The sequence below is a fragment of the Mastigoproctus giganteus genome, chromosome 1 (genome assembly GCF_048544385.1).
Source record: "Mastigoproctus giganteus isolate SK-2022 chromosome 1, ASM4854438v1, whole genome shotgun sequence".
Taxonomy (NCBI): Eukaryota; Metazoa; Arthropoda; class Arachnida; order Uropygi; family Thelyphonidae; genus Mastigoproctus; species Mastigoproctus giganteus.
In genome coordinates this window covers 253,493,290-253,512,309 of record NC_143575.1, presented here as the reverse complement: position 1 = coordinate 253,512,309, position 19,020 = coordinate 253,493,290, and positions in this window count along the sequence as shown.

The window sequence follows — 19,020 nt, the reverse complement described above, 5'->3', positions numbered from 1 at the left end:
ATATTAATTGCATTTTCTGCGTTCTGTATGTTATTAAAAATAATAAATGTCAAATAAAATAATAAATAACCCAACTGAGTGTTAGCACACCTTTCTCTGCAGAATTAGGGAGCGGGAAGATTTCCAAAGGACCATTGAATTAATTTTATTCGACATTTCCCCAGAAGAGAAATTACCTATAATTTAATAATGTGAAATAGCTCTCAAGGCCAAAGATTTTTTTCCCGCTCCTTGAAAATCTTTATTTGCAACATATAAAAACACACACGGTACATTTTTATTGCGTTCAAGACAATAAATATTAGCTTAAATGACACGAAAACAGTAACACCATCTTGCATTATTCCTCAATTTAATCGAAGAACACCCAATTCTTTGAGTAGTTCTGCGAACAGACTTTATGGAGTGGACAGTAAGTTCGCTTTCCGTATATCTACATTCAACCTAGAAACGTGAAGGAAAAAAAATTACTCAAGACGTGCTCACCCTTAGGGGTGTGTGTGTGTGTGTTCCACTTTCGCTATGGACCTGGGGATATTCGATTTATCTTCTTCGCCCTCTATCTCGTGGCTCACCCCACAGGAAATAACTTCACGTTTACGATTAAGGAATGGGCCACCGTTCCTAGAAGTTTATAAAGCTAGCAACAAGTTCTTTCTTTCCGTGCTTTAAAAAGTCAACATCTGTTTCCTTTTGTTTCATTCCATCTTGGGTTTGCCGATATGAATCTTCTGAGCATCGATTAATAAAGTTAATCTCTGAATGAAGCGTCAGGTTAATTTATTTGAATCTGTTTAATAGGTTTCTCCATATTTCCTTCGCGATAGGATGTTTTCAATGTCCAATAAGTAAGACATTTAGTTAGGAATCTTCTATTATTAGATGACCCATGTGTCATTGGACGACCTCTTTCCTTGTGCTTAGGTGTATTATGTGTAGAGTCACTGCTTATAATTCAAATAGCATCTGGTTTTTATCTCGAAGAATGTTTCTTTCTCTGGATTGAGAATCAATAACTCAAATTCCAGATTATGTTAATTTATTTCTACATGTTATAAAGAAGACAGTGAGCATATCTGTCTGTTTGTTATTTTTTTCGTCCTCATAACAGCCATTGAAGCCAACCTTTTCATGGCCTCCTATTTCATTCAAAGGAAATATCAATAAATATTTGGGTCCAAGAATTCTGATCAAAGATAGTAAGGAGATTTTAACTCCAAAATAATTTTAAAATTATTCAAAGTCAAGATATTATACTTTTGTACAAAATTATATTACCACCTTTCTAATAAGTATATCAATATTGAATTACTTTGAAAATTAGGTTTTGTTTAGAACTTACGCCAAGGAAACTTAGGTCATCAGAGATCAGTATATCCTGTCTCTGAATTACACATGGAAAGATATGCTAATTTCTCCTTTTTGTTTGGGATTAAAAATCGAATTACCACAGTGGGAAAAGATCCATAAAAGTTTCCTCCATCCTGATGGGAAGTAATTCTCAATTTCACTTGACAATGGGGAACAAATATAATGGTTTCCACACTCAGCGGCACTGTCCACCGTACTTCCCTCGAGGGCATCAAGTCGTGTACTTCAACTAGTGGTATAATATTTTGGCTAATGATACTGTCCTTGATAGATTAATTTATTGGTGATAGGTGGTATATTGTCTGACCCAGCAGCCTATTTGACTTTGGACAGCACCATATTGGAATCAGTGAAGAGTAAAAACAAGGGACTCTCGTAGTAGCATAAGAGGTCCTAAGCGCTTGTAAGAAATGGATTGATTCGAATGCGCTCAAACGGGAGGAATTTTTAGAGGAGCTTTTAAGCTGTAATCAAGTTAGTTGGCTCAGGATACGGTAGCACTGTTTTTATCCCCAAAAAATTGGTTCTTCATTCCGAAAAGTAGGCAAAGCGACCACAAAAAAAATTACAGACATAATACAGTAACCCTTAATTTCTTTTTACAAAAAAGAAATATTTTATTTCGCCTGGTTGAAAGGTCTAGATTCGATACCATTGAACCTATTGAAGTCAAAACCAAATGTGCAATATTTGAACTCATCCAATCGACACATATTACCCACTCATTTATAAAATTCAATTACTTCATACTGAGTTAGTATTTAACAACAGTCTTTAATCACTTGATGATCCAATCTTTGATTACTTGAAGCAAAAAGAGAGTTTAGATGGTGTTCTCAGTTTGTCACCTGCGGGACTCTTCATTTCCTCTGCTTCCCCTCTACACAATCAAGGCTCAGGCACCAGATTACAGAATATTGTTGTAAGGAAGTAATGTAAATAGCACACTTCTTTTAAGTCTGTCCTCTTCTGGTCCACTTATTCTTCCTCGGACCTCGAACACATGCTTCTGATTAGATTAAAAACAAGTTCTTCCAAGAGCTTTAAGGGGACAAGTACAGTTTCCCTACCATTTCTTTTTCCCTTTCCCTATTATCCGAATCAGCGTAGCTAATTTATCTTTCGGTGATTCCAATATCATTTCCGGTGATTGGCAACTATTACAAGACTTCCGGTTAGATTGCTCCACATCTCGACCCGGTTAGAAATGATGCTACATCTGCTGTTTCCTGATTCCAGTACATATCTGTCTAGTACAAGAAGCCGGCTACCTCCAGGGTCGTCATGACTGAAGGTGGGAGAGGGGACAGCATATGGCGGGTGGAAGAATATTTTATTTTGCTGGAAGAGAGGAGAAGATAAGAGATAAAGAGGCCAACGGATCTGGATTTAACACTTTTAATCAATCATAGCTAAACTGGCAGCTATTTCAATTTGTAATGAAATGCATTGTAATTAGTACATGACAAGCTCTGACATCTGCTCGAACAGCCTACTGTGATGTTGTACCTTTAGGACTTTTTCATCAGCTACTTCATAGATAAAATTTAAACATTTTTATTTTTAAACTGCCCATTGCCTACTGCCTGACCAGCCTCTTCACTTTGGTCATTATCAGATAATTAACTCGACATACATTACTATATGTGGGTCAATTATCGCCACTCATTTATGGCCTCTGATCTTTGAACTATAATTTCTTATATGTCACGTAAGAAGCCATTGCTAGACCTTGTATGGAAGTGACATACATTATATTGTCAAAAGTATCCGGTCATTCCTGAAATTTGGAAAAATTAACCACACCCGTCATCCAGGTGTCAGGAGTAGGTATAAAAGCTACTGCTCACGCTAGAACATGAACGAAATCTCGTGGGTAGCACAGTTGGTATAATCGCCGTCCTCTCCAAACCGGGTGGAAAAGACCTGAGTTCGAGTCTTGTCGATGATGTGAGGAATTTTATGGGCCTTCTTCACAACGTAGCTGAGTTAGTCGGTCTCAGGAGAGGGTAAAATGGCATTTTCTCACGGAAACAAGTTTTTCGTTCAGCAATCAGGACGTCGACCACAGAACACACAATTTGCAGACACTATACAGGAGCAATATGGCCTTAGTTGGTGATGCTCCTAAAATCCTACAACAACAACATTTAGCTTAGAACTTCCAACTTGGCCCCATCACAGGATGCTATATTAGCAATTAATCTGTTAGTGCCATAGCGGAAAATTGCAACCATCTAGACCAACGGTGGCTGACGCAATCACCAATGGAAACGTCATGGTGCTACTACATCCAGTAAACGTAAATTGACAGTCCTTATCGAATATGACAATATTCGATAAGACGTCCGGTTACTTTTTGGCAGTATGAGGAATTTCGTATTTTTTGAACTACATAAACAACTTAAGAACTTCGTGTTGCTCCATATCTTTATTTATTTTTTATCCACAAAAAAGGTGGCGTAACTGAGACCAAAGAGGATATCAAGCAAGACAATGAAAGATGTGCAAACATATCCATGGAAGAATCAACACAGAAATTGCTACCATGTTGGAGCGTAGATTATCCATTGTTTATCCTGTAATTTGGACAAGCAATACCATGTTGTAAGGCTTTAGGAGCATTAGCGACTAAGACCATATTACTCTGTGTATATTGTCTGCAAATTGCATGTGTTCTGAGTTCATTTTTTGTTTGCTGAACGAAAAACACGAGTTTCTGCGAGAAAAAATCATACTGCCTGAGACCCACTAACACAGCCACGTTGTGAAAAAGATCCATAGAAATTCCTCTCGTCTTCAATGGGACTCGAACTCAAGTCTTTTACACCCGGTGTGGGGAGGACAGCGATTCTACCAACTGTGCTACTCAGGAGGGCTAAAAAAAATTCTTTAAGACGTTCGCATAGTCCTGGATATCAACGTGTGGTGATCTTTCACCAAGACAGCTAAATTTATATCTGTAGATGCAGTTAACGTTGTCATTTCTAAAAATAATGGGTGCTAATCCGTACTCCGTGCTTAACTGTCCTGTGTTATCGGTTAGTGACACAAAATTTCTCTTATGTTTGACACTTCTTCCAGATGTCAAGCAGGATAAAAATGAGTCTTGCGAACTCTTCTGTAAACGTGACACCTGTTGGTAAAATGAGGCCAACTCGAGGCCAGATAATTACCACAAAAAACACAGCTCTTCTGAGGAGTGCTGGCTGTTGGACGCTGTTTTGTTCGCAGAGCGGCTGACAGGAAAATGGAAAGGTTTCATATGATGGAGAAGATCAATCATGATCGTTACTTCCCTTTAACCTTCAGACAGGCGTGTTTGTCTGCACATGCGCTGTTAAGAGCTGAAAGTCTCATACAAACGACTTTGTTTTTCGATGTATTGACATGGGAGTTGAGTTCGGCACTTTAAATATTCCAGTTTTTGTTACAAGATGGAGCTAGGACACAATTCTTGTTACAAGATGGCGTTCGCACAGTTTACGAATTGAGTAAACCCTAATATGTCCTTAACTATTTCATTTTTCTTACTATCAGTTATAATATTGCGCTTATAACATAAATAGTAGACTTAAGTACACAGCCACCTTACTAATTTTAATACAAATATATGTATTAAAAATCCAATTTCAGCTGAACTATGAGGCGAGAATTAAAGAATCTGATATTTAGTAGTCGGGCATATATACAAAAGCCACTTTCTGTAAAAATTCGAAAGATTCGACTGGAGTGGTGCTGCCAACACTAAGGGTGGACGGTGGAACAGTGGAAAAAGATTATATGGGCTTGAGACTCTCTATTTGCACTGATGGTAGGGTGAAAGTGCCCGCTCATACCGTTAGAAGATCATGTTACCTTAAATGTATATCGTTCTTTCTTGTCAGTTCAACTTTACTTGCAATGTTTCATTTTTTACAGGGATTGCGATGGATTCTTTCAATAAGACAACGCAATTATCCACCTTGCAAAAATTGCATCTGAATGGTTTGAGGAACATCCCAAAGATTTCGAACATATACCCTGGCCGCCTAATTTTCCAGATCTGAATCCGATTGAGAATGTCTGGGATTGACTGGAAAGGGCAGTTCGACATCCCAAAGATTTCCAACATATAGCCCGGCCGCCTAATTTTCCAGATCTGAGTCCGATTGAGAATGTCTGGGATTGATTTGAAAGGGCAGTTCGCTACTTACGACAATACAGTAGGTGACAAATATCCTGTTGGAAGAATGGTCAAATCTGGAGCTATTCTCTTTCAGACACACAGTGGAATCCCTGCCACGACTTGTATTTCGGGGAACATTTGGCCCTACTGGATACTGAATAATGGTCTCTCATTTTTGTTTGGTCATTTAATGCATGTGAATGACAATATATCTGCTGCTTGGTTCTGATATGGGATATTCGATACCCACTACATTTATTTATTTTTGGATAGTTGGAAGCATGATTATTTAACTTGCATGTGTTCTGTCTGTTTGTCCCTTTTCTTAGAAGACAAAAACCGAATTTCCTGGAGAAAAATCTTGGGGATTTTTCTGGGACAAATTATCTCGACCACGGATTTAAAAAATGGGATTCGAGCCAAACCGATTTCCACGTGGTGTGGATGAATGATGATTATAACCACTTCGTTAGTTCTGACAAACAATCCTTCTCAAAATGCGTTCTACTCATGAGCTTTTCGAGGAGTATTTTTATGGCGCACATTATGAATGAAGCAAAGAAGAGAAAATTCCATTCAGTCACTTCCATATAATACCAACCATACTGCATGAAATTTAACTGTAAATAAAAAACTACGAATTCACCATTACACGAATAATTGCAATAAAAATAAATATACGTATGTAGCAACCAGTTCATACACTGCTTGACAAAATTAACAAAACAAAATGTTTTTCATCAATATTTTATTGAGGATAGTGTCACTGACTGCGAATAATTGACATAATAGGCAGTCTGGCATTCAAATCTCGACCATCCAATAGAAATCGATGTATCACCTTACAGAGCTGCACATTATGCAATTTATTCATGCCTATAAAAACACGGGTTGCGACCACATCATTCCAGTTTTTTGGCTTGCTCAATGGAACAGTCACATTTCTAGTACTCAGGATGGCAAATCATCGTCGTTTAGATGATTTTTTGAAATGGAGGGCCGTGGACAACTTGAAGCCGAGCAGTCGCAAGCAGAGGTGGTAGGGTAGCTTATGGAGAAATATCTTGAAATTGATGAAGCTAAAAACTGCCGTGGGCAGCACGATCATCACATTTAAATCCTATTAAACATGTGTGGGATGCCCTTGGGTGTCGTATTGCACGCCGATAGCCAACTCCTCGGTCACTTGATGAGCTAAGGTCTGCGCTGGTGGAATAATGGGATTTGTTGCGACTGAATCTTATAGACACCCTTATACTGTTGTTCACCGTTGACAGGCCCGTTTAGCCGTTGGAAGGGATCATACACTGTACTGATGTCATGTGACCATATTTTCGAGCATCTTGTATCAACTTCTGTAATGTGACCTTTTCGTAATTCTTAGACCTCTACAAATGTCCCTTATACCTGTCTTCTAGCTGCCATCTCAATTCATGATTCTATGGTACATCACCATACCAAATTTTGTCTCTGTAGCTGCACGAGTTACACCACATATTCTACATGTTCTGCTAATTTTGTCAGGCAGTGTAGTATAACGGGGTTGGCATTTTATAATATAATTTACCCAGCCTGCTTAGCTTTTTTCGCCATCACACATTTTAGTTTATTGAAATGCCTTATTATTTAACTTTTTAATTGTATATTCCTCGATTTATCTTTTCATAAAGAGGAATATTTCACTGTTCAGCTCGATATATGTACGTTAGCTCCACCAGATGGCAGCACCACAGGTATTACATAATAGTGAAAGGTTTATAATTTTTTTTAATTATTCAGACTAATTAATAAAATAAAACTTGAAATGGTTATATATAAATTCAAAGTTAAAGTATTTATTAATAAAAACAGCCATTTATTTTTTTTTTATCCCAAAACGACAGGCAACTTTTGAAATACTATTAATATGAAAATGTCGAAAACAACAGCTGATAGTTATTAGTTAGAAAACTAGATGGCAGCACCGGATATATGAAACAAAGTGGTAATAAATTTTGTATTTCTAAAAAGGAAAACTTCCACTGACAACAATCCAAACAGGTTTTTCAGTACGTGGCCAATAAATCAAATATACGAGCAACCCAACCTTTATCAAATGGGTGGTTTTTACTTCTGTACTGGCTTGAAACACTTAGGCTTTTGGGCTTAGGGCTATACTTGCCCCAAACTGCAATTTCTTATCAATCAATGAGTGGGATTTTGTCACTGGGACACCCGTAGTGGAAGGGTGTCGTTAATCACACTATAAACACGCACTACTAAACTACATCGGGATGCAAACGTCACACCAGGTGTGCAACAGCACCTGCACGTACCGGAAATAATATTTATCATCCTGACTGTCTGTGGTGATTGATATATGGTGTTAGAGGTATTGTGAAGCCTAAAATACGACAAAGAAAGGTAAGTACTCGCATCTAACGTCTTAAACGTGTAATCGAGGAATATGTATAATTTTGAAATTCCCGCAATAGTAGCGTGTCTAATTCCCTCTTAAAGTGTGTGGAGTATTTGAAATAAATACAGGATCTGCTCTCAACATCAAGTTGATAGCGCACATCATGATCACTTTGAGCATGCTCACTACATGTCCAATGAGAAGTTTCATTAAACCTGCAGGCAATCGAGGTTGTTAATTGTCCCATCGAAATCGAGCGATACTGTCTTTGAAGTAGTATTGGCTGAGCTTAAATTTGGCCAATCCTTCGGCACGTATTATTGAGTTGGTGAAGTAAACCAAACGTGTAATCGAGGAATTTGTATAATTTTGAAATTCCTGCAATAGTACTGCGTCTAATTCTCGCTTAAATGGTTTTCTTGACCTTGCACTTTGTAGCCTTTGTAATTTGTCAATGTCATCTGTAGAGGAAGGGAGTAAGACACTATGAGGTCTGTTGCTCACCCTTGCCGACTCTTTCATGCGTTGCAACACTTTACCAGTCCTCCCCCCCCCCCTAACTGAGCTGTTATTGGCTCATCAAGACTGTTTTTTGCAGAATAATAGACTGTTTCCTTTTGGAGCATGTAGCAAACAGGTTTTACCATTTCTTGATCTGTCAGTTATTTTGTATACGTTTGAAATTCAAATTTAAAATTTCCTTCAAATAATCTTAATATCATTGGGCATCATGCAATGGAGAATTTATTTGGTACTGATATGAAGCATCCAATAAGTCTATTTAAAATAAAATGATATTAAAATGCCCATGATTAATTCAAGATGTACTGGAGAACAGTTTATATTTTTTGTATGTAAATTTGGACAAGGACACACATCCCAAGCTATTCTGGATAAACAATGGTCAAATATCCATCCCCAGAACATGTCCTTCTTCAATCTTGTTTATACAATTATCAATCCCTTTGGAAAATTATCACTGATATCATTTCGCTTATGAGTAAGAATCAATTTCCCCCTTTTAAATTGATGGCCCACTGTGAGAAATCCTCAACCATGTACCACTGTTCTGGAATGAAAGTCCTTTTATCCAGTTTTGTTTTGATGGATGACAAATTTAGGTAACTTGCATATTACGGGATGCCTACAAAGAAGAAGGATTGTAATTAATGTTTATTCTTCAGAGTGGGCTAGGGTTGGAGGTGGAGGCCCTCGGGGATCTGTGCTTGTACCACTACTGTTTCTGATTTTCTTAAATGATATTGAAGAAGGGATAAGCTTCAGAGATGGCTAGTTAAGCGGTAGTTATGTTTAAACAGTGTAAAAGTTTTATATCTGGAAAAGAACAACTCCAAATTAACTTTCACACTTTGAGAGGTTCAGTTAAAATAGTAGAAGGAGAGAATTTTGAATAACAATCCAGGCAGAAATGAATTTATTTGTACAATGCAGACAAGCTGCAAGGAAGTTCCAACTTGACCAAAAAATGATTTATTGAAGAATTGCTTGTAGAGTATAATTCCATTATGTAAAGCAATTGTGAAAAAGCACTTGGAATTCTGAGTCCAGCTATGGAAGTCAAACACGAAAGAAAAACGTCCACGTTCTTGGAAAGGTCGAAAGATAGCAATATAGATAGAAAGACAGGCCAAGCAGTAGGTGAGATTGGAAAAAGGGCATCTATAAGAGTATGAGGGGAGGGGTTACAAAGCTTGCCAACTTCGAAGGAGATCTGCTTGGGATTTATAAGGCTATGACAGTGGAACAGTAAAACGAATGAAGAATAATTTTTAACGATGGGTGGTAAACTGTCATATTAGGGCTACCGAGAATTACCTCATCTACCCGTTTGTGTTATGTCTGTAAATGGCATGTTTTCCCTAGTCAGTTTGACTGTTTTGGGGGACTCAATAATTAAGAAAATTATTTTCTTAATTATAGAGTTCCCCTGGGAGGGAAACCTTGCCACCTTCGCCAAAGACCGAATAACTCGGCCACGGAGTTAAAAACCCCCAAATTATCATCCGCCCCCACAGTACTACGAAAGGGAAAAATTATAGATTGGACAAGGAAATTTTCCATTGCTCATCGTCGAGGACCAGAGAGGTAGCTTAATCTCAATCCCACTAACGATGTATGCGATGAGATGTTTAGAATAAACGCTTAGAGAGCCAAGGCATGGAAACGTTAGCACAGCACGCTGTGCTGCAAACTGCAAATTTGTGGGATGAAAAGCCTTCACCAGAGCTTTAAACCATCCATGATGTATGGATGAAATCGTAAACTATTACGAATAGTTTACGATTTCTAAGCAGTGAATCAAGAAAATCTAGTAAAAGAATCATAGACCATAAGATGAAAGCTTGAAGAGCAGAAGATTGACGTGGATAGAGTGAAATGCATGTGAAATATCAAGGCAAAGCGAATTAATTTGACTTCCTTTGTCCAAATTAGTTTGTAGGAAATGAGAGGACAAGGCCAGATTTGAAACAGTTGATTTCTGGGAAGAAAAGAGTACTGATGATTATTAATAAAATGGTGAAGGCAAAAATATGACAGGTTTTTCAATCGATTGAGAAACCTATCATATTTTTGCCTATTTGTTTTTACCAGTATTTTGTAATTGCGAGTGGAATCTTGTGTCTTGGCTGAAAGAATAAGATAATTTTAAATTATTCAAAGAATTTAAATAGGCAGTAAAGATTGGTGTAATTCTAAACTGCCATTTGTTTGTTTAAAAGCGACTTGTCGTTGTTGTCGTTGGCGTTAAGTCTAAATTGCTAATTTACTGAATTTTCATGGTCGGGGAAAAGCGAATAAGGAATCCTTGTCCGCTTTGTTCCCAGTATCTCACGAGATAGTGTCAGTGTCTTCTAAAGGAGTACTTGGGATGGCTAAAAAAATATTTTTTCTCATAGATTTCAGAGCCAAAGTTTTAATTGAAGATGCTCAGGAGGTTTCTATCGGTTTGGATTCGGTTTTCCAGAAAGGATATCAGCTGATGATGGAAAGAAGAACTGTTAATTTATTTAGCAGTTTTCTTTATCCACTTTGCCCAATAGGATGCAAGCGTGTATCTCTGTATGATCAAATAAGGTCCTGATGTGAATTAGATGGTGCTAATTGCATGATAGAGGCGTCTGTAGCCGAGTAGTCAGGAGTGGGAGTGCAGTAGCACGCGCTCTTTGAGTACAACGGGATTCAAGCCCCTGACTGCTAAATACGGTCGATCTGGCAACCAGCACTGGACCAGCGTGGCAGATTATGCTCCTTTTCCATCAACATGAATTGTTGAGGAGGCTTCCATCCTGCGGTGGATTGATAATGGCTGCTGCTTACCTTACCTTACTTTAATTTCATCATCGTGAATAATATCCTGCTAGAAGGCAGGCGTGTATGTGTGTGCAGGTGTGCATGTGTTCAAGACTAGATTACGTGTTTGCAGAAAGGAAAAAAAAATCCAGAATTACTTAGAAACAAAAACAAACATCTCCATTTGTGCTTGACTAACTCACCACAACGAAAAGGTGAGCAAAAATTCCTACCATCTGTGGCGAGATTCAAAATAGATAAAGTTTCTCTGAGATTTTGGAGAAGGCATGTCTTCAACAAAGTGAAGAAAACTCCTCGGTTTCCTTCCCAAGCTAGTCAGATAGATATCAACAGCCAGAGTAATATCTTCCGGGTGAGATTGGGGAAGCTGGTGAGTTATTATTCGAGCAATAAAACACACATCGCCCATAAAGCACGCCAAAGGGCAACCAAGTGGTATTTCTTTCAGGAAGACTAGATAGATGATGGCAATGGCTTCTCCCTGCTGGGACTTGTACAACGCTACAGAAGCAGTCTAGGAGCTTATAGAAATCCTTTTCATTTCATGCGATCGTATAGTCAGAGGGATCACTTGTACGATAGCGAGAGGTCACCGAATGACAACTTAGCTGTTCGCCAGGTGTCACTAGAGGCTGATACGTGGGTGACGTGCACAAACCTCTCCTTCCCATAAAGTTGTCATGCACTGTCGCATCTCTGTCTGCCGTGATGGCGATAAACATATTTATCACCTTAACGACCCGGCTGGATGCCACCAGGTGGATGCTCCTTCGCACTGCTAAAGTCAAGGACGTTTTAAAGGAAGGTCCCTCCCAGGAATGGGGTCACATGTCATTCCGTGTTCATTGTCAATAAGAGCTTCGTTCGCTGAGCGCACAGACTGGAGATTTGGGTCAGCCTGCAGGGAATTCGGTGCATTAGAGAGGAGAAGTGACTGCATGGGATAGAATAATATAATCTTCAGGCATCACCAGAGAAATATGACACAGATTTACAGCTTAAGTTTAATTTACTACAATTTATTTCACTTTTCGTAGTTCTAGGCTATTTCTCAGTTTCCTCAATGAAAGCGCAGCATGTACGTCACCATCCTAAATAATATTTGAATGAAGATTCAAAATTTTCCTTTGGCAATGTCAAATTTGACAACTTACTTAACCCATTTGAATACTTTTGTTCGATTACATTTCCTGGTAGTTGCTGGTGAATTTGTTGATTATTTCGTCTCAAACAAAATATGGTTTTGTTTGGGATATCTCCAAAAGCAATCTCGCTGTATGATTTCAATGTAGTGTGCGTAACGTGGGATCCCATTGAGGGCCCTGAGGCCAAATGCCAGGACATAAAATGACAAATTCAACACAACACTTAGATAAACAACAGACAACACTTCTCCTGGCATTATCATGGTACTGTTTGTCTTCGCAGTGTACATATGGCGCAGATGTGGACAACCACCGGAGGCGCCTTACCCCCTAATATGGTATTATCACAGATCCTTTTTATAAGATAAATACTGTATATTTCCCTTTGGGCCTCTTACTCGATCCAGTCATTGGAAAGACAGGTGATCTTTCCGATTTTCAGAAAGGTGCTATTGTTGGACCACGATTATCAGGAGCCATAGCTGAGAAAACAGAGGAAGTCACTAGTGAGTTCCTCTGTTTGCAAAGCAATCATCTCAAAAATATAAGAGCGGAAGACGAAAGGAATTCGCAGCTCTGAGAGGAAGAAATGTGGCAGAAAGTCGGTACTCTAAGAATGTGACCGCAGGAACTTAAAGCGAATTGTGTGAGAGAGAATAGAAGGTCCATTGCGCAGCACAAGAGTGAAAAATTCAATTTAGGCAAAGAAAGATCCATTTCCAAAAGAACCACGCAGCGGAATTGAAGAATCTGAGATTTGGCGATCTTTCTGTAAATAAACGAAAGATGCGACTGGAGTGGTATTGCCAACACCAAAACTGGACTGTGGAACGGTGGATAAAAGTGTCGATTTACACTTTTTTTGCACCAGGGTGAAAGGGTGGGTGAACCTTATGAAGCCATGAATCTAGAGTGTCTCGTGACGAAAATTCAAGCGGCTGAAGAGGTTATCAGTACATGGGATGTTTTGTTGGTACGAACTGGAGCAGCTCATACCGTTGGAAGATCGCGTTACCTCCAACGAATAACTTTCGGTCGTATCGGACCAATTTCGTGCTGCAGTGCTTCATTTTTACCCGAATTGAGATGGATTATTTCAAGACGACAACTCAATTATCTACGGTGCGAAAATTGTATCTGAATGGTTCGAGGAACATTTCCAAGATTTCCAACATATACCCTGGCCGCCTAATTCCTCAGATCTGAGTCCGATTGAGAATGCCCGGGATATGTTGGGAAGGGAAGTTGTCTACCTGCCACAATATAACAACTGACAAATATCCAGATGGAAGAATGTTCATATCCGGAGGTATACTCCTCAGGGACCTAGTGGAGTCCATGCTGTGGCATGAATGGGCTGTAATTTGAGCAAAAAATGGCCCTATTAGATACTAAATAAAGAATTATAATTTTTTGGCCAGAATGAGTGTAGTAGAAGCGAATGTCATCCTGCTCGACTTCTCCATTCTTGTTATGCTAGCGATCCTCTCTACCATTTGTTCATTATGCTCTAGTTCACTGGTTTTTTGCCAGAGGACTAGCACTAAGATCTAAGAATGGAGATAAGACGTTTTTCTCATAAATTAATATAAGAAAGAAAGCAGTAAATCATATTGGTCTCTTCCAGTTCCGAGATGATGAAATCCTAGACAATCAAGCCGAAAAAGCTATTGAGGCTGAAAGAGAGTAAGGCTCCTGTGGTAGATAGGGTGCATCCACTTATATAAAAGAAAGCAGAAAGAGAGTGCATCATACCATTCCAACTGAGATCGTTGTCAGACTCTGGTGTGATTCCTTTGGACTGGAGAAGTGCAAATATTTCATCGGTTCATAAGAGAGCGGTTAAGTTGGAAATGAGTAACTACAGACCGGTGAGGCTGATTTGTTTTCCGTAAAATATCAAACCAAATACACTGTTGGGTTTTCATTAGAAAAATCCCCTTGTGCAAGAATGGACTGGTCCCTGACACTGCTGAAGGCACAAATTCAGGAACGGTTGATATAAATTGTAATTCGCATATGTGGCGAATTACAATCATATATTCCTACGTTGTACATCCATTACAACGGAGGAATGGCAAGACCAATATCCATATGGACTAAGCACTGGACATCAGCTCGTATCGGCTATGGCAGTCGACGGCCATTACCGTTATTCATGCTCACTGCAAAATACAAAAAACTGCGACTTGACTAGGCACGTCAGCACCGATGCTGGACAACCAACATGCGGAAATCTGTCGACTCGTCCGATGAATCGCATTTCCAACCTCTACCATGTTGATGGATGTATCTGCATTTGGAGAAAGCAACAGGAGGCCATGGCAACTGGATGCGCTGTTGTTCGGCAAGCTGTGGGCGGTGTTGTTATAGTTTGGGGACTGTTTGCGTGACATGCCCTGGATCCTCTGATCACCGTTAATCAATGGCTGGATGGAAATGCCTATCGTCGCTAACCAAGTACATCCGGTGGATGGCATAACACGCGCATCAAGTGAATGGTTGTAGCATCGAATGTTCTTTTCCGGTATATCCAAAACATGCTAAATTCGGTTGAGGTCGGATCCTTTTGTGCAACCATAGGTAGCATTACCAGAGGATACCCTACACCTTATGGAACCCATACCAAGATGTGTATGACCTGTGTTACAGGCAAAAGGCAGCCCTACTAGGTATTAGCAAGGCGTTGTTGGTTATTTGGTTGTTGGTGCATCAACAAATTAGGCCATATCGCGCCGTATATCATAAGTCTGTAAATTGTGTTCTATGGTCGATTTTCTGCGTTAGACGAAAAACCCAAGTTTCCTGGAAAAAAAGCCATGCTACCCTCGCCTCAGACTGAATAACTTAGCCACGTTGTCAAAAGGCCCATAAAAATTCCTCGTGTCATTGATGGGACTCGAACTCAAATCTTGGGGAGAACGGCGATTCTACCAACTGTATTACTCACGAGGTTCTAAGTGTTGCTAATACAAAGACACAAAAAAAATAAAATAATTTGACCTTGGTTCAAGTTACGTTACTGCTAAATACGGAACATTTTTATTTTGTATCTTGTGAATAAGGCAGAGAATGAAATCTCATATGGCAGTCTTGATGCATAAACAGAAGATTTTACCCTTTTTTTTATTTAATTATAATTGCATAATATACATCAAAAATGGCATAAATATAAAAAAATATGAAAGGTCGAAATTACGATGCCTTTTAATATATTTTTAGTTCTGGAGGACTTCTGGAGAGGGTCCAAAAAAAGAGGATAATTACATTGGTAGAATCTTAGCCCTAATATTTTTTTTATGTAAACCCCCAACACGAGAGGTATTAGAACCTATAGTATTTAGTACCGTGATGAGTTGGAGGTTGAGCAGACGAAAGAATATATTTGTTGATATTGGACTTGAACTTCTGTAGACTGTAATTTTCAGGAAATACGTATGAAGGAAGGTTGTTCCAGAAAACGGCAGTTGAATGAATAAATGAGGAAGATGAAAAGTTGGTTCTGTGAGTTTGAAGTTGGACAGTAAATAGATGTTGGCTGGTGGTTGCACGTCTTTGGACCGTTTTGAAAGAGAGAGCGGGAATTATAGAAGCCAATTCAGAAGAACAGTGCCCATGGAAGTATCTGTAGAAGAGGCATGCAGCAGAAACAGTACGTCTATGAGACAGCGAGTGGAGAGACTCTGTTAGAGATGAATCATTAATTAACCTAACTGCCCTCTTCTGAATGGAATCAAGAAGCCTGAGAGAGGTTTTGGGGGCACCACACCAGATGTCGGAACAATATTCCATGGTAGGGCGGATTTGCGATTTATACAGAGTGAGCAGCTGTTTGGAAGAAAAGTAACGCCGAGAGCGAAAGAGAAAACCAAGTTTTTTAGATTCAGAGGAAACAATACTTGTAATGTGCTTGTGCCAAGAGAGATTAGAAGTAAGGGTAATCCCCAAAAGAGATATATCATTTTGCCTAAAAATCGGAGTGTCACTAAAGATAAGCATAGCAGCAGAAGAATAATTTTTGCGAGATGTAAGACAAGACTGAGTTTTAGAAGGGTTGAAATCAACTAAGTTTTCTTTGCCCCACTGGAGAATTACCTGAAGATCGGCATTTAAGGAATTGGTAGCAGATTTTCGAGAAGTTGAAGCTGATTAAGCAGGGCAAGGTTTCTCAAAATGGAAAGTGGAATGCAATGTGCTATCATCGGCAAAACTATGGATAGGATTTCCAGTCAATGGAAGAAGGTCATTAATATACAAGAGGAAAAGAGTGGGGGAAAGAACGGAACCTTGGGGGACATCGGCATTAGTGGAGATGTTAGAAGACAGAAAGCCATCTACCATCACCCTCAGTGAGCGATCAGAGAGAAAACTGGATAACCAATTACAAAAAACAGTTGGCAAACCATAAGATGGAAGCTTGTTTAGAAGACCTTTATGACAAACACGATCAAAAGCCTTTGAGATGTTAAGAGCAACTACTTGTGTTTCACCGAACCTTTCCATTGAATTAGTCCATAAATGGGTAACATAAGCCAGAATATCACCAGTGGATCGACACTGACGGAATCCATACTGGCGATCGTTGATCAGACGGAAGGTTTCTAGGTAGTTTAAAAGTTGGCGGTTAATTGATTTCTCCATTACTTTAGAAAGAGTAGAAGTAATTGCAATGGGACGATAATTGGATGGGAGGGATTTGTCACCGTTTTTAGGAACTGGCTGGATATGAGGATATTTCCAAGCAGAAGGAAAAACACCTTTGGAACAAGAAAATGAAAAAAGGCGACATAGAATAGGAGTAAGTTGGGGAGCACAGGTTTTGAGAACAAGTGGAGAAATACCATTGGGACCTGGAGCTTTCTTACCATCAAGATTCGTAAAAATCCTTCTGACATCCTTTTGACGGAAGACCACAGGAGGCATTGAATGGAGCGTGTTGGGAATGGTGGGAGGTGTTTTACCAAGATCATTAATACATGAGTTGGAAGAAAAATGGGATGCTAGCAGGTCAGCTTTATCCTTGGCTGAAGTGACAACAGAACCATCTGGTTTGGACAGAGGTGGGAGCAGAGATGGGCAAAAGTTGCGGCCAATAGCTTTGGCAAGAGACCAGAATGCTCGGCTACCATTAGGGCAAGAAGCAAGTTTTCTACTCTTAGCCTGTTCAAACTCTAGTTAGGACTGATTAATAACTGCTTTACAATTGTTGCGAGCTTTGGTGTAGGCAGAAAATGAAACTGAAGAATTAGAAACAAGCCAATTACGATATGCAACATTCTTCTCTTGGACAGCCTTAGCACATTTATTGGAAAACCAAGGTTTGGATAAAGGACGAGATTTTAAAGTTTAGTGTAGGATAAAGGATGCCATTCCTGCAAGAATAATTTCACTGGCACGTTCTGAGCAGACGTTGACATCAGACGTTTTGAAACAGTAATCCGACCGAGGAAAAGAAGAAAAGAAATCTAGCAGGTCATCCCATTTTGCATTCTTGTAATGCCAAACAACACGAGGTTTAGAACAGCCATGAGATAAAGGCTCCATTGGAAAAGAGATAATCACCAAGTTGTGATCTGAAGTGCCTAAAGGACCTCTCACTTTGACAGTGTACTTAGAAGGGTTGTTTGTAAGAAAAAGATCAAGCGTGTTGGCTCAATCGCTGGATCAATCGTGATCAAGCGATTAGGATTGTCCGGTATTCTTGTAGGTAAATGAACAATCTGTGCAAGGTCATTAGTAATTGCAAAAGCCTCAGCATCTAGACCAGCTGGATCCGTGTGACTAGAAAACGGAAGCCAGCTGGAGTTATGAACATTAAAATCACCAAGGAAAATTACCTCACTGTTAGGAAAGTTGGACTAGAGAAAGTCAAGTTGCAAAGAGAGGAAGTCAAAGAGCTCCAAGTGATTAGTGGGGTTGGGAGAAAGGTAGAGCCAACAGATGAATTTGACACAATGAGGTAGAGAGATTTTAAGCCAGAGAAGATCAAAGAGAGGAGATTCCAATTTGCCAAGTCTCTGACAGGGAATATCAGAACGGACATATGCACAAGTACACCCACCTTTGAGGCGAAAGGAATCATACAGCGAATAATTTGGGCATCTGAGATGAGCAGTAGATGAATCGACCGATAACTGAGATTCTGTCAGAAAAAGTACATGGGGTTTGGCAGACGGCAAGTGGAAATGGACATCGTTGAGATTAGAATTGAGACCACGTATATTTGTGAAATTAATTAGGAAGTGTTTGGGAGATTTAGATCTTTTCCCAGATAAGCTTACTCTATTAGTTTGACAATTCAAGGTGTATTCAATGGTAAGAAAAAGTGGTTGGGACATGCTGTATGAAGTAATAAAATTTTTGGATATGGCGTACACATGGTAAGAATATACCCAGATCCTTGACATAACGTGGCCTCGACAATGCTCCCCCACATACACACTACTCGGAGAGTAGAGGTAGCAAAATTATACACTAGCTGATCCGGAAGCCTCCTAGACAGTTACCAATAGGTTTTATCTGGTGTACTAACTAGCGGCCGACCTGCGAACACCGTTTTAGAGCTGTACCGTCGAAATGTAAGGAATATTGGATCTCGCCACGAT